General features: G+C 45.0%; 1 protein-coding gene across 1 annotated transcript in view; it reads right to left on the bottom strand.

Moving 5' to 3' along the window:
- The window catches only part of PLB1 (phospholipase B1), a 147814-nt gene extending 128727 nt beyond the window's left edge, over positions 1–19087 (bottom strand). The window contains exon 1 of the mRNA XM_039887494.1: positions 18746–19087. The gene's annotated coding sequence lies outside the window, so the exon portion shown is untranslated. The remainder of the gene's footprint in view (positions 1–18745) is intronic.
- Between the last annotated feature and the right edge of the window lie 3013 nt (positions 19088–22100).

The following is a 22100-nucleotide window of genomic DNA, read 5'->3' on the forward strand; positions in this document are numbered from 1 at the left end:
TTGGCTGTTTGATTCACTTGTCAAATCCTAGGTATTGATATTTGGTTAATGTTCCCCTTTGGGGCTGTGTCCTTGGTGATTTACTTCTGCCTTTCCCTTCATTTTGTCCCCTGTTCTTAAGTGTTATTCTGTCACAAGGAGGAAGGTCATAGAGTGGAACGCAGGCACTGGTCCTGTAAGCTGGCTGTTGGAGCCAGCCCCAGAGACTGGAGAGTTGGCTATTCTCTCCAGATCAGCATCCTCTGAGGACAAACTTTGCTGTGGTTCATCAGCAAAACCACATGATATTGTCCTCCCATTCTGGCTATTTGCCCTGAGAACTTGATTTTGATTCAGAGAGAGCATTCTCTCTCTGATATATTCCACCTGTCAGGGACTCAGATTATTGAGTCTGTGCCCAGAGGTCATTAACCATCAGGTCAGGGGCCCAAGACAGAGGTTGTATGAGGAACTTTGACTGTAACTTTCAACTCCTTAACCAGGAATCATTTCAGTACCCTTCTGGGAAAAACTGCCTCTTCCAGGGACTCCATTACCACTATAATTCCTATACTTTTTTAAATGACAGGACTTCGCCAAGAATGATTTGGGCCTTCAGGGGACACTTTGGGGAACACTTAATTAGAACCGTTCATTAGAATGGTGCCTTAGAACAAAATGGAATAAAATTCCTCAGGCCCGACGAGCAGCATTTTTTGATTGGTACACTGATGCTTCTAAACAAAATTCCAATTCTAAAATTCCAGTTGTTTAAAGAATTTTTTTTTGTCAAGTCTGAACAAGGCACTTGATGACAAAGTGTAGGAACTACCTGGGATAAAACTGCCTCCCTCATTAAACCCCCACACTCTAGGCCCCCGATTCTTCACCATACCCTCTTTTCCACTCCTAGGTAGATCCAACCCCAATCCCTCTCCCTCTTTCTTCCCCTCACCTGGATCTCTTGCCTTTTCTTAACAAGCCCCCGACACTCAAAAACATCAGTTTCCTTTAAAGGTAAATCTCATTTGAGAATCACACATGCCTTCTATCAGAGTTTAAACCCTGGTCTCAGCAGAACTAAGAGCCGTTGTCCAAAATTTCCCCAAACTTTGACAAGACAAAAACGTCTTTACTGAAGAATTCAGAATCTCCCAGGGGCCTATAATCTAGGCCTGTGAGATCCCTGCCAACTCATTCACATGTTGGTAGGAATATCAAATGCTAAATTGTCAATGTTAAAAGCAGAATAGATGAATCCAGGGTCAGACTTAAGGGATCCTAGCATGCATACTAAATCAACAGGCTTCAAGAGAGCCCAGAAAACAAATCCAAATTTATTAAAAGTGATTTCTGGGACCTTCCCTGTAAAAATTGATTGGAATCAAGAGAATGATAAGCCACAGACAGAAAATATTTACAAAAGCTATATCTGATATAGGACTGTTATGCAAAATACACAAAGAACTCTTAAACTCAACAAGAAGAAAATGAGCAACCTGATTTTTAAAAATGGCAAAAGACCTAAAGAGATACTTCACAAAAGAAGACATAAAGATGGCAAATGAGAGTATGAAAAGATGTTCCACAGCATATGTTATTAGGGAAATGCAAGTTAAAACAGTGAGATACCGCCACACACCTATTAAAACAGCTCAAATTCAAAACACTGATAATACCAAATGCTAGTGAGGATGTGGAGCAATAGGAACTCTCATTGCTTGCTGGTAGGAATGCACAATGGTACAGCCATTTTGGAACACAGTGTGGCAGTTTCTTATAAAACTAAACATACTTTTACCATACCATTCCGCAATCACTTCTTTCTATTTACCCAAAAGAGGTGAAAACATGTCCACACGAAAACCTGCATTTGGATGTTTATAGCAGTTTCATTCATAATTGCCAAAACTTGGAAACAGAGTGTCTTTTAGTAGTTGGATGGATAAACTGGGATATCCAGACAATAGAATATTATTCAGTGCTAAAAAGAAATGAGTGACCAAGCCATGAAAAGATGTAGAGGAACCTTAAATGCATATTACTAAGTGAAAGAAGCCAAACTGAAAAGGCTATATATTGTATGATTTCAACTATATGATGTTCTAGAAAAGGCAAAACTGTGGAGACAGTAAAAAGATCAGGGTTCGAGCAGGGAGAAGGGATGAATAGGTAGAGCACAGAGGATTTCTAGGGCGGTGAAACTATTTCTGTATAATACTATAATGGTGGATACGGCCACTATACATTTGTCAAAACCCATTGAATTTACCACACCAAAAGTAAACCCTAATGTAAACTACGGACTTTGAGTGGTAATGTGTCAAAGTAGGTTCACTGATTGTTACAAACGTATACTCTGGGGCAGGATGTTGATGGTGGGGAAGGCGTGTGTGTGTGTGTGTGTGTGTGTGTGTGTGTGTGTGGCTGGGGGTGAAGGGTGACCACAGAGTCTTTGGGAACTCTCTGTACTTTCAATTTTGCTGTGAATGTAAAGTTGCTCTAAAAATCAAGACTATTAAAATTAAATAACCAAAAATTGATTGGGTCTTGATTCAGTCTTGTAAGCAGAGAAAAGATAAACCAAAATGAGATTTTAGACTAGAAATTACCTCCCAACAAGAGGATCAGGAGTCAGTCTCAACAGGGTCTGTTCATTTCATTTTGTAAATGGGTTAAACTCAAAATCAGACACTTTTTGCAAGCAAAAACTAGAATGGAAGATATCCTCACTGTCTAAACCATAGCAGGTGTACTTTGAAAGGACTTTGGAACAATATAAAACAAAATAATCACATTACTTTGCAGCTAAAACAAGTGGGTGGTTCTAATTCTAATCACCACCTTACTGATAAAGATGCCTGTAAATATAAAAAAAAACAGAAGAGATACTGGGGAAAAAAAGACTGGGTTTACGCTACCCTGTCTTGTTAGGGGAATCCCCTTCCTATATCTGATGCAGTTGCCTAGAGGCAGGACTCCTCCCAGGACCTGCCCTGAATTCCTTGCAGCTTGGCTCAGATGGTCCGATTGGAGGGCCCTGGGCCAACTGTTGCCTAATCGATACGGGCTGATACAGGAGCACCTACTTTGAAGCTGGACCTCACAAGCCCTGCCAATCCTCTGCCTGCTGTCTTCTGGGCTTGATACACCCACAACTGGAGCCAACCCCCTGGGCCTCCTCGGCCGCCCTGCATGGTCCTTGGGAACCATTCTGTTTTGCACCTGAGTTCTCAGGCACGCTCTACATACCAACCGCAGCCCAGCATTAGTTGGCTGAAGGTCAGTATGGAAAAAGAGTGGCTAAAAAGGACATTAGAAATGAAAAAGAGCTTAGAGTATCTAGTCTTCTGCTTCAAAATATGGTCTAGAAACAGCAGCATTGGTGTTATCTGGGAGCTTGTTAGAAAGGTGGCATCTCGAGCTCGGCCCAGTTCTACTGAGTCAGAGGGTTCAGGCTGGGGAAGTCCCCGTGTGTCTGGTGAGCACGTTAGAGTTTGAGAAGCTGGTCTAGAGCAGCAATTCTCAAACCTTGCTGCACACAAGAGTTGCTCACACGACCGACAAAAGAGTTCTGTCCCAGACCAACAGAATCAAAACCTCTAGGAGTAGGGCCCAGGCACTGTTTACGTTACTTTTTTGTTTCGTTAGAGTTCTCCAGGTGATTCAGATGAGCAACGAGGGCTGAGAACCGCCGGCATCCCAACCCTTTTGTTTTAGAGAAGGGGAAACTGAAGCTCAGGGAAGGGAAGTGGCCTCAAACCCAGACTCCTGGATGCTGATACAGAGCTTTCCCCATCATCCTGACCCGTATCCCTCCTCATTATCAAGTAAGCCTGATCGGAGTCCCTCCTGAGTATTGAGACTTGTCAACATAGATTCCTGACACATTGCAGTTCTTTAAACAAGGCATCTGTTATTTGAATATTAGAAACTCTTTAATTACCCATCGACAGGGGAGTGGCTAAACAAGCTGTGGTAGGATACCATATTACACAGTAATAAGAAAGAATGAGGCAGATCCACACCTACTAACAAAGACTTTTTAGGGTGTAATGTTGAATGAAGAAACTAAGAAGCCAAAAGGCATGTACACAGAGAGAGAGCTCTTTTCTTAAAAAGAATAACAAAATAAAAAAAAATCAATAAAATGCTAAATTTTTCTTATGGGAAGCAACATGTGTGTGTGGAGGATGGATGTAGAGGAAAAGCCCTCTAAGGATATTTAAAAGTCATACCATGTAATAATCATTTGGTGGTCAAAGGGGTCTTTAGCTTTATCATTAAAGTTTTATTTCTCTTTTTAACATGGAAAATGTATTAAAATATTACTCATTTAACTAGAAATTGTTTTTAAGGGGAAAAACAATTGGGACTTTCTAGGAGTTATATTGATTCACTTAGATTGACGCCCAAATTCTGCTACGTGCTCTATGAGTCACTTGCACTTGGGAGCTTCCGTTTTCCCATCTCTTCTCTAAAATGGGAATAATATCCTCCCTCGGGGTTGGTGAGAGAGTCAACAAAATGAAATGAGACTCTTCAGGGGCCCCCAGTGCCACGTAAATGTCAGGTTAATGCCCTCTCTGTGACTTCCAACCACACTCCTTCCCTTCTCAACGTCCGTCCGCGTGTCTCCTGCTAGGAATTCTCTCCCTGTACTTGCCTTACTTCCCCGCCCCAACCTTCTTTGACACATTCTGGTCTTTTATGATGTTCATGAAACAGGTGGACCCAAGTGACTCTTCCTTTTGTCTTGGCCTTTAGACAGAACAGCCAAAGGCCAAGAATAATTCAGCGAGTGCCAAATGTGGTACACCCTAATTCGGAGTGCTGGACCACCGACACTGTTTGAGTAAGAGTGAGAAGTCAACCGGTGCCCCACCTCCAGTTCCTAAGTGTGAAAGGGAGTGACTGGGAAACAGGCCCGAGCTTCCCGGGTGTTGGAAACCCTCACTGTTCCCATGTGTCTCCTTCACTCTCACACGTACTGTCACACAACACTTCTGACACAAGATGTGTGGGTTTTCCCCCCAAATCTGTGACACTAGCTGGATGTCCTACAATTCAACTCAATTATGACGCTGTCGCCCTGGGCATAGAGTCAGATTCCACAGGGTTAGGGCTCAGTCCCACAAGACACCTCCCTTCCCCCACACACAGTTCAGACACTTATCACCAAGCCCAGGTTGTCACGTTTGATTTCAACCACCCAGCTATAAATCAGAGGCTCTCATGACCCCCTCCTGTGGTTTGATTAATTTGTTAGAGCAGCTCACAGAAATCAGGAAAATAGTTAACTTACTGTTTACCAGTTTATTAGAAAAAAATATATAATTCAGAAACAGCCAGATGGAAGAGATGTGTAGGGCAAAAAACGTGGGAAGGAATGCAGAGTCTCCATGCTTTCTCTAGGAGCATCACTCTCCCCCAATCACATGTCCTTGGAAGCCATCCTTTTGGGTTTCTATGGGGATTTCATTACACAGGCATGATCGATTAAATCATTGGCCATTGGTGATTGAACTCAATCCCTACCCTTTTCCCCTCCCCAGAGGTGGTGGGAGGCGGGGCAGGAAGGGGGTTAGGACTGAAAGTTCCAACCCTCTGATCATGTGGTTGGTTCCCTTGGCAACCTTAGATGCAGGCTTTGGTGACTTAGGAGCTTTCCAAAAGTCACCTCATTAACATCACAAAAGACATCCTGTCGTTCTTATCGCTTATGAAATTCCATGGGGTTTAGGAGCCCTGAGTCTGAAACAAGCAAAAAGACCACATGTGTATTTCTTATTGTAAATCGCAACATCACACAGGGTTTGGTGGAGCGAGGATGAGTGTGGGGACATGCAGAGCCCTGCAGAAGCAGACTCTACAGGACCAGGTGAGGACTGGTGGAGCCAGAGAAATCCGGGGAGGCATGGCCTGTGTCGGAGAACCTCAGGGATACAGGAGGCTTCAACGTGACCACAGGGTCCCATGAGAGAGAATCTAGCTTGGCAGTCTGCCTACCTGAGGGCACAACGCCACACACACTTGTAAAGTCAAGCAGGCCCTTCCCTACCCTTCCTGCCCTTTCTTGCACAAACCCACCACCCCGGAGCAGCCCAGCTCTGCCGGAAGGGGGAAAGCAGGTGGAGAGAAAAGCAAGAGAACAGGCTGCTGTCCTCTGCCCCCACAGCTTCCCCAGACTGACTGGGTGGGGAAATTTTCAATGGAACGGAGCTTGGAATTTTGATATCCTACGGGGTTGAATATTGTATTACATGAGAGAGACCTCAAAAGGATAGAGGCTGCCTAGGGTTTCCCTGAAGGGAAGAATGGGTCCAAAGAAAGTCTTGCAGAAGCTGATAAGTGAGAATAAAGGTGCTTTCTGTCCGTGCCCTGTGTCCGGAGCATTCTGCAAAGCGATAACCTAGGTTTTCACCTGCCTACTTGGGTTAGTAGATTCCCTGTGCTTCCGCAGACATGAACCGAACCTCTTCTGGGGGTCAAGCCTGAGACTTCCCTTTCTCTTTGGGTTTGATGCTGCCGCCCAGCTTGTGTGATCCTCTGCCCCATTTGAAGATTTCAAAACTCAGGTGTTACAAAAGCTCTTCACCAGTGCCCCAAACCTTCCAGGTACCAGACCCTGTATGCCATGTGGGCCTCGCATAGGAGCCCAGGAAGCCCAAGGGTCCCAGAATAGCAGCACCTGGTAACATTATAGTATCCCGAGGGCTCAGACAAACCCTCCCAACTATGCTGAGCATAGCCCGAATGGGAAGCCTTCTCTCCCTTAGCTCCTCTTAGCTTCTTATACAGGTAAGACCCCCACCTACTGAAAGGCTCCAAGGCTCCGTATAGATGCCCCAGTTAAGCAGGGGTCTTAACAGAGAATGTGACTGAGTCTCCAATGTGTGACAATGATTTAAAGAGAACATGAGGGCCACCCACCTAGTGATAAAAGCTAAAAGTAGACTCTTCTTCCTCCTATTTCCTACTGCCAGGAAATAAAACAATTTTTCCCCCAGTTCAAGGCCAAGTCTCTTGGTCATTGTCTCTTTTCTTTCCCTGTGACCATCACTTCCAGGCCCACTTGGCCCCTGTCCGCTGCCTCCGATGCTGGGCCCAGGTACTCACATCTTACCCAGAACGAGACAATATACATCTGCCCCATAGCCTGGTGACCAGAACCCAAGAGTATCATCCGTGAAAGAGGCCTAAGGATTGACACATACTTCCTGAGCCGTTTCTATGTACCAGGTGAGGCCTCTGACCTCATGGAACTTACAATCTAGGCAGGTAAGGAGAGAAACATTAATTAAATAGTTTCCCAGATGAATGTAAAATGACAATATGGAAACATGAGGCCAGGAGGCCTCTCCCATTTCAAGGCTCTGTGGCATCCCGGGGAATTCCCTGGAGAGAAAGGCCAAGGTTGCTGCCACGCAGAGTGAAGCAAGCTGGAGGCAGGCGAGGGAGGCAGGGACTATTCAAGGCTTCGCAGGCCTTGCTAACATCCAGGCCTTCAGCCTAAGAGAAACAAGAAGCCAGTAAAGATTTTAAGAGGGGAAGTGACAGGATCTGCTGAATGCTTTCAAGAGATGACTGATGGTTGTGTATGGTGGGGAATGGTCCATGGAGAGATGAGGAAGGAAGCTGGGAGCCCAGTCAGGGGTGAAGGAGGCTTGAAACGGGCTGGCCTGGTGGAGATGGAGAGAAGTGTAAGAGGGTAGGAAAGCTGATGCCTCGATGTCTGGCCTGGGCACGGGCGGGGCGGCGGTTCCTGCACCGTGTAGAGACCACTGGCAGGGATGAGTTATTTTTTGGAAGAATGCTGAGGGAAGTTATAAATTCAAGTTCGGACATAGCGAGTGTGAGGTGTCTTTAGGACCCTTAAGAGAAGCACAAGAGTCAGAAAGAAAGATGGAACAGACATTCAAGAGAATTCTGGACCAGAGCTATGTGGGAGTCGGCTGTGACCATTCCAACTGTGGTGGGGGAGTCTGCTTAGGGAGACAGGATAGAGGGTGGAAAGAGAAACTCCAGTGCCTGCAGGTTTGTGCCATGAAGAGAAGGGCCTTTCCAAAACGTGGACGCTGCTGAGAAGTCAAGAATCTGAGGCTTGGAAAACTGGGTTTTAGCAAAGGGGGTCACTGCTGGTGTTCCTCGGAGCCTCAGCTCGGCTCTGTGCCCTTGGGCACCTGCGCTCCCCCTGGGAGTGAGAGGGCTGGATCATCACCAAGGTCCCTCCCAGCTGAGCATCGTTCCAGAGAGCCATCATGGCAGAGGCACGCTTCAGCTCCTCCCTGGCCCTGTTCTCCGCCTGCATCTCACCACGTCCTCTGGATATGTTTTGGGGTCTCACTCCTAGAGCCGCGGGGCCCATATGTGGAAGGGAATTCCCATTCATTCAACATTCTGTGAGTGCTGGGCCTGCTGTGAGCCAATTTTAGGTGTTATGTGGGAGACAGAAAAGATATCTGATCCTCAAGGACCTTATCATCTCTTTGGGGGTGATCAGATGAACATACACAGAAAATAAAGACTATAAGTAAGAGGAAAGACTACATAAGTGTACACAAAGCTGCTGTAGGGAGGGGTGCATCCCTGAAGGAAAACTGCTTGGAGTAGGCAAACCTTGAGCTAGGTCTAGAAGAAGGGATGTATCTGGTGGGAGGAGCTTGAGCAAAGACATGGAGGTCAGCCATGAGCCCACAGATAAGGGGTTTGCCTGGCAGGTCTGCCTGGGTGGCATAGGTGTGGCTGCTTCAGTCTGGGTCCAGATCCCAGACCCTGGCCCAATGCATAGTCAGTGCCACAGGTCAGGTCCAATGCCACATGGGACATAGTCAGTGCCACATGGGACGAGCAAAAGCAGGTGTCATCCTGTAGGAACCTGCTCCTCCAAAAGTCACTTCAGCCTAACCAAGATACACAGACTCACGCCTGTGGTAGCCAGGGCTGGCTCTGAGGAAAACATCTTAGTATGGACAGTGCTGTTCTCACCAGACCTGGCCCTTCTTTGTCCCCCCAACCAAATCAAGAGAGGGTCATTTCTCAGCTTGACCATCACAAGCCCCTTTCTTCCTTTTCCCATCGGCCTCATGCCCAGCCTCTCGCTCTCCTTCTCGGGGTGGTGGGTGCTGCGGGGCTCCTCCCTGAGGTCTGCCCGCTGCACCTTCGGGCCAGGACAAGTGTCTCTGGGCGACTCTTCTCCAAGAAGCTCCATTGCCCACACAAGGAAGGCAACGCCTCCCCTTTCCCTCTGGCCTCCAGCCCCCATCTCCAGCACCCTCCTTCCCCATGGTTTGCTCTGCCCTGTTCTGTCATTGCATCTTCTTTTCCTTTTCCCTCCACCAGTGATTCCTGTGACCTCTGGAAGGGGCACGAGTCCCTCAAGGCCTCTCTTAACACATCTAAACCTTCCCTTCTGGCCTTCCCCTAAGACTCCGTTTGAGCTAACCACAACTTTCTGGTCCCACACTGCCTCCCAATCTTTGCTCAGGCTGTACCTTCAGCCTGCAATGCCTTCTTTCTGTCTTCATCTGGCAAGTTCCTTCCCGCCCTCCAAATTCATCTCAAACCTCAGCCATCTCATATGAGTACATACTTTGTAGCCAGAGACATTTGCCTTCAATCTCTGCCTGGCCACTTGGCAGCTGTGTGCCCTTGGGCAAGTCACGTCACATCTTTCGAGCCTATTTCCCAGTCTATGAAAGAAAGGATGATCCATACCTTAGGGAGGCGAGGATGAAGTGAAATCCGGTACCTGATCCTGGCAGGGACTCAGGGGTGCTCACTATTAGAGCCTGCTTCCAGCCGCCTCACACCAGCTGTGATCTCGCCCTCCTTTGAAGCTCTAGAACATTTTTGGTCTCTGTCGACACCCAAATTGGCCATCTAATAGAGGCAGAAGGCTCCTCCAAAGCAGGAGCCCTTTTGAACCCCTTTGGGTGTTACACAAAAGGTATTTGTTTAATGAAAATGGAAATTGTTGACAGACCTGTAACGGTCCATCTTGGGAAGACAAACACTTCTTAATGTGGCTGGAGATGCTCCAAAGCCAACAAAGGCCAGCATCTGCTTTCTGATGCCGAGATCAGCTCACCGTCTCGTCCCACACCTCATCTCTCAGTACATCAGACCCCTGTGGCCACTTCCTGGCTCCTCCTGTCCCTCCACCACAGGAATAGGTCTGCCTGAGCATACATAACCCTCAACAATTGCCACGGTGGATCCTGCCTCACCAGGTTGGCCACTCAACATGGCCTCATCTTTTTATACAAATGCCACACTCAGGGATTTTCCTTCCCAAGCACCCAATGTTTTTTCCCACCAGTTGACCTCAGATGGAACCACCTCCTCCCATTAAAGATGTTACAGTGATGGTCCCCAATGAGCAGGTGACAGGCACCCAAGGCAGCTCAAGGCCACTGAACAACCGCCTGCCTCCTCCCAGCAGCCTTCAAGCTCTGCCTACAAAGGAACATGTGAGCAAGATGGGCCCACACTGTCCTATCAGTCTTCTTCACAGTAGAATGACAGGTGTCTACTTACAGATGCCCATACGACTCAAAGCAAAGGGAATCTGCTCAGGGTGGCAGAGCCGTGTCCCTCCTTATCCAGACCAAAATTATTTGGGATGAGAGACCAAAATCATTTGGACTGATTGGGGGATCATCCCCACAGAGAGGCCAAGATGATCTCTTATCCAAGGGTGTAGGACCTTACTGGAAAGTTGGGGGGGTGGAGGTTAGTTAATCAAAAGGCCCGCAGCCTCCCTAGCCTGGAGGATTCTCTAGAAACCTAAAATAAACTTTAATCTGGGGCCCCCAAAAAACTACCCTGCCATTTCACTTACCCTCTTTGGTGTCCCTCCTCTGACCAGGCCTGGCAGCACCCTGTGTGTCCTCCTATACTAGCACTTATTCTAGTCTTTGGCTGACCACAAGTCTGTCTCAACACAGACACAGGGTTCCTTGAAGGACTGGCCTTTATATAGCCCCAACTGCCAACCTATTCTAGCACATAGTAGTTACTCAATACAAATATGTTGCCATGCACGAAGCCATATATTAAAAAGTAGATTAAGATCTAGAATTTAAACTCCTCCCATTGGTGCAAGGAAGCAATAAGATGAAGGCTCCTTTTCCTGACCTCCCAAACTCTGGGTCTCCTTTCTGTCTGTTTTCCAGGCCCCAAACCTTCAGAATCTGACTTCTTCCTCTTCTTACCTTTCACCTCCCTGAAGCCCTTCCTGATGACGCAGGTCCCAGGGACCATTCCATTCTCTGAACCCCAAGCCCTGGCTGCCTGGTCCGTTCACCTGGTATTTGATTTGTCCTGCCTTGGTTGCTATTATTTATGGGGATGATTCCTCTCCCTAGAAACAGCACAGGAAGGGTGTGGCCTAAAGTCAACATTTTGTAAATTAGTAAAATGACTGAGTGAACTGATGAATGGCTTAATTTACAAGAAGAGTTCCACATTATCACACAACTCCATACATATCTGTGGGGCACAGTGAAGCTTTTGTGTCTTCTCCAGAGCACATTTGCTATGGCATGTGGCATGTGTGGGTATGGCCTATACACTCCCCTTAGTGAGTACAGGATACTCTATGTCCTTCACACTTCACACCTTCTGGGTGCCCTCTGCTCCCACTCTAGGTATGTGTGTTTTTTTTCACATCCTTAGTGTAAGAGAAAGAACTCAGGGGCTAAGGAGTGGAGACTGATGTCATTCCAGCTTTGGTCCTGACTTGCTGAGAGATTTGGCTCTATATGTCTCACCTTTCTGTGCCTATGTCTTTTTCTTCTTTCTCCCTTTATTATCATCACAAAACACCTGTTTCAGCCTGGCATAAATTAGTGTTCTCTATGACGCTCTTTGCTTTCCCTCATGGTTGCAAAATGGCTGCCAAACCTCCAAGCATCCCACTTTTACATAATGATGTCCAAAGATATGAAGAAAACACAGCTTTTTTGTGTGTATCTTTGTTTTTGTCAGAGGAACTCTTGTCCAGAGGTCTCCAGCTGACTCCTCCACAGGTGTTGGTAGGCATAACTGGGTCTCATCACCACCACTTCTAAACCAACCATTGGCAAAGGAGATGGGACCTAGACCAAGTATGACTCACATCCTAGGACTGGTGCCACCTGCCTTGAGCATATTGTTGATCAATATCTAAACAGAATTGGGATTCTACTCTCAATGCAGAAAGGAGGAATGGCTGTTAGGAAGGCAGTCAGCCATCATCAATCACCAAGAGCTCTCAGGCCAGGGTGGGTTTCATCCAATTGGGAGAACAATCACACCTGTCCAGTGGAGTACCAGGCAGTTCATTTTACGGGAAAGATGCATTTTGAAAACCCGCACATTTTAAAGCTCACGTACATTCAAACCAATCCTGATGAAGTATGGTAGTGGTCTCTGTTTACTAGCTGAAGTTATAGGTCAACCGCGTGGCACTAGCATACACAGTTTACAATTCACTTGTCCTGCAGGGGTTCGAATTATGCAAAACTTTGGGGAGTCATGTTATTTCATGGAGGGTTTAGTAAACGTTTTATTACTATTTTAATATAAAATATTTTTCAAATGTTATTAGTATTTTATGCAAATTTTCTATTTTGCATAAAATACAATACTATCTCTAAGGTGAGTTGATGAGGCCAGCTCTGAAGAGTGCGAGTGGGTGCAACGGGGCGAGGGGCGGCTACGGTTCATTTTCCCAAGGAAATAAAAAGATTATCTGAAATAGGGGAGCCAGTGAACGAGCAACAAGACTTTGGGCAAATTACTCTCTGCCTTAGTTTACCTGATTAGGCCCACTAGCCGGTTGAAAATCCCCTTTCTTGCTCTAAAACTCTGTGATTCTGTGGATCCATAAAGAATCCAAAATTTTACAATAAGCAACTACATTTTTACCCCGTCGTTTTGCAAAGAGATAAGCAAACAGTCATTGGGAAGGGGAATTTTAAGTCATGAAGGAAGCCAGAAGCCAAGCGAAGCCTGATTTCTTCCTCCTCCAATGAGCAGGTAGGTACTTTACAAGCAGGTCATGTTCCTGCCCCTTAGTGGGGGTGAGGAGGGGTGAGGAAGGGGGTGGGGGGAAGACTGATTCCATTCAAAGCCTTCCTCCACACAGTATTCCAGGCTCAACTGCTCTCTCTACCTGCCCAGGAAAGGTGAGTGTGAGACTCAGGGAATTGCTCTCTGGCTGCTCAGATAACATAGCTGTTTTCCCCAAATTTGGCCCTGGCAGCAGCAGTGACTTGAGAACTGGAGAGACTGGAGTAAAAGTTGGGTGGGCCAGTAACCAGGTGCCACCAAGACCCCCAGCTCTGTGCATACGGAACAGAGGTCCAAAAGGAGACCTGAAGGTCACAGTGGTTTGGTGTAGCCTGGATGCTGTTGCCTCATGTCACCTTTTGAAAAAAAATCTGAATTAGTTGACATTTTAAAATGGGATAATTCTATATAAAAAATTTTATACTTCTGACTTCTTTTGAAAATGTGGATGATCTCAAAACATGAGGGCCCATATTCCTGCACGGTAATAACTAACTTCAGCAGAGCAGCCCTGGGATGGAGCGTGTGGCACCCAAGCTCACCATGGCCCCACTACTATCTGTCTCTCTGCAGCTATTGGAGCCTGAGATACTTGGTGTAGCCACTGGGTATTTGGCTCTTCCTGGGTGAGCTACCATGTTCTTGCAGGCCCAATTCCTTCTGGGATGCCAGCTCATTACTACAGGGACTGAGCTCTGAGCGGGGGATGCCACCCCACCCACCCCTCCTTTATTTGTGCTTGCAGGCAGGCCTCTCTCTGATCTGATGTGAGCTATTAATAATCTTGGGCAGCATTATGAGCTGCTGAGCACTCAGGTCACCGGAGGTAAGAGTCTGTTCTCGGCCCTGGTGCCCCACGCAAGGAGCCCAGTTCTGAAGACTTGCATATTCAGAGAGGCAGCGACCTATGAGAGACCAGCTGTACCCAGAGGATGCAGTGAACTGGATGTAAAGGGCCAGGAAACCACATACGCCAGGAAGGACAAACAGAACTGGGGATCTTCAGCAGAGAAAAGAGAAGACCCAGGCGATGTGATCCCTTCCTTCGAACATCTGAAGGCAGCGATGTGAAAAAGGGTGAGATGAGTTACTCTTGTTGGCAGCACTAAGACAACCACTGCTGCTGCTGTCAGTGAGAAATCTTTATCTAGTGTTTACTGCCAGCCACAGTTCCGATAATATATAAGGGCTAATTTTGACACAAAAACTAAGAAATAGAAGCCATAGGAAGACAAATTCTGGTTTAATTATTGTCCAAAGAGGGAAGGGACTGCCTCAACAAGTAGGGAGCTCTCTGTCCCTGGAGGGATGCGAGCAGAGTGTGGAGACTGAGATGCATCAAAGGGGTGGTTGTATGAAATGATTTTTAGTCTCTTTCACCCCTGACATTCTTTGATTGAAATATTTTAACTTCAGGGATCTCCCACAGGGACCGAGTGGGGAGAGGCGGAGCGCTGGGTGCAGCAGATCAGAGAAACAAGGAATGAAGTGGTGAGCTCAGCACTGTGGCTCGCGGGGTGCAGAAAAGTGAGTCTGTTTGAGGTCAGGTCGAAAAGGGCAAAGTGCACACTTACATAAATGTGTTCTGAAGTTCATATAAGCAAATCTATGGGAACAGATAGACAGGCTGAGATATCAACTGGGTATGAGACTTTTGGGGCCCCTGCGTGGCTTACTACCCTGTGAGAATCAGAGAGACCAAATCTGATTGACTTATATGGTTAGAGTGGTGTTTTTAAACTACTGGTTACAACCCATTAGTGAGTTATGAAATCAACTTGGTTGTTGCAAGTAGCATTAAAAAAAATAAAATAAAATAAAAATATCAGAGTACATCACAATTAGTACAAACTTTCGTTAAAGTTTTGTTTCAAAACTTTGTGTGTTTACAGTGAATTATGGTGTAAAATTGGTGAAAGAAAGTTTGAAAGCTACTAGGTCAGATAACAGAGTGGGAGCATCCCTGTTTTGTGGGCCAAATACAGATTCATTTTATCCAGTCAGGCTCAGAGCAGGATGGCAACCAAGTGCAGTTGTGATTGGAACAAGGTGACAGGTCCAGGACTAGCCTTTTAATGGGCTCCATTCCCAGGTTCAGGAGGCAGCTGCGGAAGTCGCAGGCAGATCCCAGACTCCTCAGAAAGATTCCATCCATCTCCTCAAATGAGATCATTTTCCTGAGTGTCCTGCCACTTGCAGACATACCTCTCCATGATGACAGTCACTGTCTTGACACTTTCATATTGACCACACTCCTCACCCCACCCCAAGATTAAGCAAGAGGCTTCTATACCCTTCGTGCCTCTAGTTTGTCCATGACCAGATCTGTTCCCTCAGCCCTTCCATCTCAGCCCCTTGATGCTGTTTGCCAAATTGCCTAGGTACCTGAGTTATGGCATAGCATTAGCTGTGTAATCCACACCTCTTCCCTTCAGATTCCTGAATTACTTAATCTGTTGAATAGGTTTATTTACTATTTTCTGCAGACTAAAGAACTGACCAAAAAAAGAACAATGGTGTGGCCTGTTGCAGAGCTGTGCTGGGCCATTTCCCTGCAGTAACGAACCACCAGGAGCAGCTGTTCCTCAAGGACCCTCCTGGAAGACACTGCAGCCATCAGTATTCGTAAGGCAGAAGTTCCCTATTGTAGCTCAACTAAGCATGAGCAGGTTGCTTAGATGTTATTTTACAAGAACTGGAGCAGGGTCAGAATTATACCATGACTTTTTCTTTTCATGATCTTGTTCTGCCAAAAACTGATTTCTACCCACTCTCACTCATTCCAAGTGCCCTGAATGGGCATTAAAACCCAGGATGCCATGTGGCTCATGTTGCTTGACCCTAGGATGGGTTTGTCTTAAAATAAAATGCCGATTATAAATCAGCAAATACTTCAAAAACTTACATTTTTTTACAATTCTCAACCAATCTCCACTCCCTCCCTTCCCCCCACCCCCACACACATGCCATTAAAACTACTGTCATCAATTTCTTCAGTATCCCTTCAGAGATATTCAGAACATTCTACACATATCTCAAATCATTTAGTAATTTCTCAGTTAAGAGAAAAAGGGCAGCAATGGTCCACAGTAGACTAAACACTTGTGTCCAAAGCGTTTGAAAAGTGAGAGGAGGAATCCAGGAATAGAGAGACCCAGAGAGGAAGAATCACACATTCTGTATATAAACTTCATCCAAACCTCTGACCAATATCTGGACCATGCATACATGAGGCAGGCTAAGGAGGCCTAGATAAGAATAAAAGAACTGAACTGAGGTTTAAACTGTGGCCCATGAGACAGTTTACAGCTTGACTCAATCAGCATTTTGGGGAGCTATATAACAGAATCCAGAGTCTCCGCAACAACAATCGCAATGATCAGAATACTCCAAAATTACTTGGCACATAAAGAAAATGGAAAATCTAACCCATACTCAAGAGAGAAGGTGATCGACAGAGACTGATGCCAAGATAACCCAGATATTAGAATTAGCAGATCATAATTGTAAAGGAGCTCTTACAACTATGCTTTGTGAGGTAAGACGTTATCTGTTTGTCACAAATAAAAAGATAGGAAATCTCATCAGAGAAATAAACTCTATTTTTTGAAAGCTTGATGGAAATTGTAGATCTTAAAAAGATAATGTCTGAAATAAAAAATTTACTGGATAGGCTTAACAGCGGAATGGAAGTAACAGAGGGAAGAGTCAATGACCTTGAAGCTGGATAAGAACAAGGAGAAAGAAAAATGGGGAAAAGATGAACAGAGCCTCGGAGGCCTAAGAAACAACATCAAACTGTCTAACATTTTGTAACTGGAATCAAAGAAAAGGAAAGAGACTACTGAAGAGGAAAAGATTTTCTTGAAGAAATAGTAGCCAAAATTTCACCCCAATTTGGTGAAAGACATGCATTTACAGATTCAAGAAGCCTAGTATACCCCAAGAATAATAAACACAAAGAAAACTTCCCTTGGGTGCATTGTAGTCGAACTGCTAAAAAACAATCATTAAGAGAAAACCTTGAAAGTAGCCAGAGAAAAAAGATACCTTACATAGAGTTAAAAACAATTCAAACGACTTCTCATCAGAAACAGTAAGGGTCAACATCTGCTATGGGGTTAAACAAAACACACAAGGAATTTCATACAACTAAATAGCAGAAAAAAATAAAATTAGTAACTCAATTAAAAATGAACAAAAGGCTAGAACAGAAATTTGTCCAAATAAAATATACAAATGGATAACAGGTATATGAAAAGATGCTCAACATTACTAATCATCATATATAAATGACATATCACTCCACACCTATTAGGATGACTATTACCAAAAAGACAAGAGATAACAAATATGGCTAAGGATGTGGAGAAAAGGGAGCCCTTGTGCACTCTTGGTGGGCATGTAATTTGGTACAACCACTGTAGAAAAGAATATGGAGGTTCCTCAAGGTATTAAAAATAGAACTACCTATGACCCAACAATTTTACTCCTGGGTATTTATCCAAAGGAAATGAAACCATTATCCCAAAGAGACATCTGTACTCCCATGTTCATTGTAGCATTTCACAATAGCCAAGGTATGGAAACAATTTAAGTGTCTATCAACAGATGAATGGATAAGAAAATGTGCTACATCTGTACAATGGAATATTGTTCAGCTTTAAAAATAAGGAAATCATGTCATTTGCGATGATGAACTCATAGATGGATGAACTTACAGAAACAGAAAGTAGAAAAGTAGTTGCCAGGGGCTGGGGGTTGGGAAAATAGGGAGAGATTGGTAAGAGTATAAAGCTCAGCTATAAGATGAATATGGTCTGAGGATCTAGTGTATAGCATAGAGACCAAAGCCAATAGCACTGTACTGTATCACAAATTTTCTAAGAAAGGAGAGCTTAAATGTTCTCACCCTCCAAAAAGGTAAATATGTGAGGTGATAGACGTGCTAATTAACTTGATGTGAGGAATCTTTTCACAGTGTCTACATATATCAAGTCGTCATGTTTATACTTTAGATATCTATAATTTTGTTAATTATACCTTAATAAAGCTGAAAAAAAAAAAACCCCAGAAAATATATAATAGAGGCCAGAAACCAGTGATCCAACATCTCTAAAGCATTAAAAGTAAAATTTCAAACCAGAATTCTATATTCAACAAAAATATTCTTCAAAACTAAAGATAAAATAGATTTCCAGATAAAGAAAAACTTTAAAAATTCACCATTAGCAGATCTTCGCTACCAAAAACAAAATGCTAAAGAAAGTTCTCAGGCTGAAGGAAAACAATACGAGAGGAAAATTTGGATCATCAGAAACAAATGAAGAGCATGGGAAATGGTAAATAACTAGGTAAATACCAAATCAAATTCCTAATTCCCATTCTGCTCCACCCAAACCTGCTTTTCCTGTAACCTGGCTTATCTCAGAGATGAAAACCACCTTCACGATTCCCCAAGCACGAAGCGCTGGGCACTAGCACCTTCTCTCACAGCCCAACAGGTACTCACAGCTCCCCCTTCAAACCAGTATACATTCAGAATCTGGCCATTCTTTCTACCTCCATTTGCCATCCTGGTCCAAGCCACTATTATCTCTTGCCTGGATCGTTGCAGTAGCCTACTATTCAGTGTCCGTATTTGTACTCTTGCTACACTACCATCAATGGCATAGGACACAGCAGCCAAAGGGATCTTTTTAAAACTTACGTCAGTTCCTTCACTCTTCTGAACACTCACCACTGGCTTCCCACCTCACCAAGACACGAAGAGTCCTTCCCAGTCTACAAAGGCCCCGTGTGATGAGGCTCCTCCTACTTCTCTGCTCTTCCTCCCTCCCCGTCTTGCTCACTCTGATCTGGCCACTTGGGCTTCCTAGCTGTTCCTCAAACACACCAGCACGTCCCTGCCTCAAAGACGTTACTCTTGCCCCAGTAATCTTCTCTGATGTATACGGGGCTCCCTCCCTCCGTTCTCTGCCTAAATGATGCCTTATCAGTAAGGTCTCTTTGAACCATCCTAAATAAACTAGCAGTACAACACACATTTTCTCCCTCCCACGCTTCGCTTTAGTTTTCTTCATAACACTTACTGCTATTCAATTAAATATTTGTTGAAAGAAGGAAGGATGTACACATACCTATAACGCAAGGCTGAAGCTCAGATAAAGGGTTATGAGAGTTCAAAGGATGAAAACTATTATTATTCACTGAGCATTCTCCATGTTCTAGCATGGTTGGTTATACCATTTAATCTTCTTTGCCATCTTGTTAAATAATTTATTGCCATTGATTTACAGAGAGATGTTGAGGTTCAGAGAGGTTAAATGTTTGTCAAGGTCAAATGCATAGTTAATGATGGCAGCAAAATTCAAACCTAGGTCTTTATTGTTTCACTATGTATCCATTGCATCCCACGGCTCCCAAAATCCTGTCTGGCTCAGGTGAGGGAAGAGGGAAGACATACCTGGAAAGTCTTTCTGGAGGAGGTGACACCTTAGTTCCTGTGAGATTATAGGAAATACATATATTTATTTTCCTGGTTCCTGGCACAGGGCTCCTAAAACAACAACAACCTTTCCCCACCTCCCACAAAAACAAGAACAAAACGAAACATAATTTCCTAAGTGATAAGAGCATCAGGAGCATTTTCTATTCTAACATTTGGTCTTTGATCCTGGTTCCTGACACAGAGTTCCTAAATCTCTCAGAACTTCTTGGGTGACAGCAGTGTCTTTTGTTCTGATGAGGTGACTCTTGGGTTCCTGGATGGGGGCTGGTCACCAGAAAGACCAAGCTATGAGTAGAAGCTTGGAATTTTCAGACCCGCCTCTATCTTCCAGAGGGGAGAGGGGCTGGAATAGAGTTAATGATCAATCCCGCCTACATGATGAAGCCTGCACAAAAGCCTCAAAATATGGGGTTTGGGGAGCTTCCAGGTTGGTGGATGCATGAGTTGCTCAGAGAGGGCATGAATGCTCCCTACCCCTTCCCGCGTGCCATGCCCAGTGTGACTCTCCCATCTGGCTGTTCTTGAGTTACATCCTTTTATAATAAACTGGTATACAGTAGGTAAACTATTTTTCCTGAGTTCTGTGAGCCCCTCAGCAAATTAGTAGAACTCAAGGAGGGGGTTGTGGGGACCTCTGATTTACAGCCAGTCAGTCGGAGCACATGTGACAAACGGGACTCATCTTGTGAGATTGAGTCCTTAACCTGTGGAATTGGACATTATGTCCAGGTAGGCAATGTCGGAATTGAGTTGACTTGTAGGATACCCACTGGTGTTTCAGAATTGCTTGGGGTGTGTGTGGGGCGGGGTGGGAGGGGGAACCCCACACATCTGGAGTCAGAAGTGTTGTGAGAATGACAACAGTGTGAGAGTAAAAGTGACATACAGGAGAAGTGGGCTCTTCCTAATTCCCAAGGGCAAAAGTTATAGGCAGGAGATTTGCTCACAGTAACAAGGGGTTGGGATGGAGAATGAAGTTGCTAAAAGCAGAGAGATATTCTAAGACATCTGTAAGAGGTGACGTGATACCAAGAGCGACCTTTGCTTCTTCACAATTCTGCCTGAACTTTCCAACAATTAGAGCTGTCCCTAAAGGAAGCCAATGACCTAGGAAGTCAATAAGGATCATAATGTGAATGATTCCTTATCTGTATAGAATACTTTCGAGTTTACAAAGTTACTTTCACATGTCACTTCACCTATCCTATGACGATTCTGTAACATAGGGTAAGGCAAGTATTATTTCCTCTATTTTATATACTAGGAAGCTGAGGTCTAGCTATGAGGCACCAACACAGGTCTTGCCACTTGAGGTTCATTGCTCTTTCAAGGTAGGGGGATCTCCGTTTTGAAGAGCTGGCTGGAAGCCACACCACGCACGGCAGGTTGTCCCAGAGCGGGCTGTGTGAACAGCAAGGGAAGAACGAGATGGGCTCCATGGACTTTATGATCCAAGTTCAATCTGTTTTTTAAATGTTTTTTATGGTAGTAAAAATATATAACAAAATTTACCATTTTAATCATTTTTAAGTGTACAATTCAGTGTCATTAAGGACAGTTACAATGTGTGCCATTATCACCACCATTTATCTGCAGAACTTTTCAGCATCTCAAACTGAAACTCTGTCCCCATCAGATATTCACTCCCCATTCCCCCTCCCCCAGCCACTGGCAACCACCACTCTACTTTGTTTCATAAATTTAACTATTCTACATACCTCATCCATGAGGAATCATACAATATTTCTCCTTTTGTGACTGGCTTGTTTGGCAAAATGGTTTCAATGTTCTTTCATCTTGTAGCACATATCAGCATTTCATTCCTTTTTAAGGCTGAATAATATTCCAGGGTATGAATATACCACATTTTTGTATCCATTCACTGTTGCCACAGTTCAGTCTGGCTGACAAAAGGCAGCAGCCTCTCTCAGCAGAAATATTTTTTCCCTTTAGGCTGCCAGCTCCAAGGGCAAAATATACCAGTGTCCATTTTCCTTACCCCATGGAGGCTCTCCCCAGGTAAATGGAGCTCTCTGCACAGGGAACTACTTGCTTGGGATCAGATCTCATTGTGAAGAGCATACTTCTGGAAGTTTATAGTCTAGAAGAGAGCGCTGTGTGAGGGCCAGGCACTAGAACTACTCTTTCCTTGAAGAACAGAATGGCGAAATGCTCCAAGTCCTGTCCCTTCCCCAAACCACATAGCTCAGCTGCTCAACTCGCCCGGGGAGACTGAGAGAGAGGAGGCTCACGAGGAACTGCCCCCTTTCTGTCTTGTTTCCCCACACCTACTCCCAAGTATCCTTCCTGTCCAGCTGTCATTGCCAGCCAGAAGCTGGCCAGAACAGGTGTTTCTGTGGCCACCTGTTGGGCACTGGGGGTAGTGCAGCCTGGGGGCCCTGAGAAGCCACATCCTTCATAGCTAGGCCAGCTGCAAGCACCACCCAACATCCCTGCTCCACCCCATCAGTGGGCACTGATAGGGCTTGCAGGCTGAAGTTGCTGCAGGAAAAGCTAGATAAAAGCCTAGATAAAAACAAAACAAAACAAAAGC

The sequence above is a fragment of the Pteropus medius genome, unplaced genomic scaffold, assembly GCF_902729225.1.
Source record: "Pteropus medius unplaced genomic scaffold, Ma_sr-lr_union100, whole genome shotgun sequence".
In the NCBI taxonomy this organism is placed as follows: Eukaryota; Metazoa; Chordata; class Mammalia; order Chiroptera; family Pteropodidae; genus Pteropus; species Pteropus medius.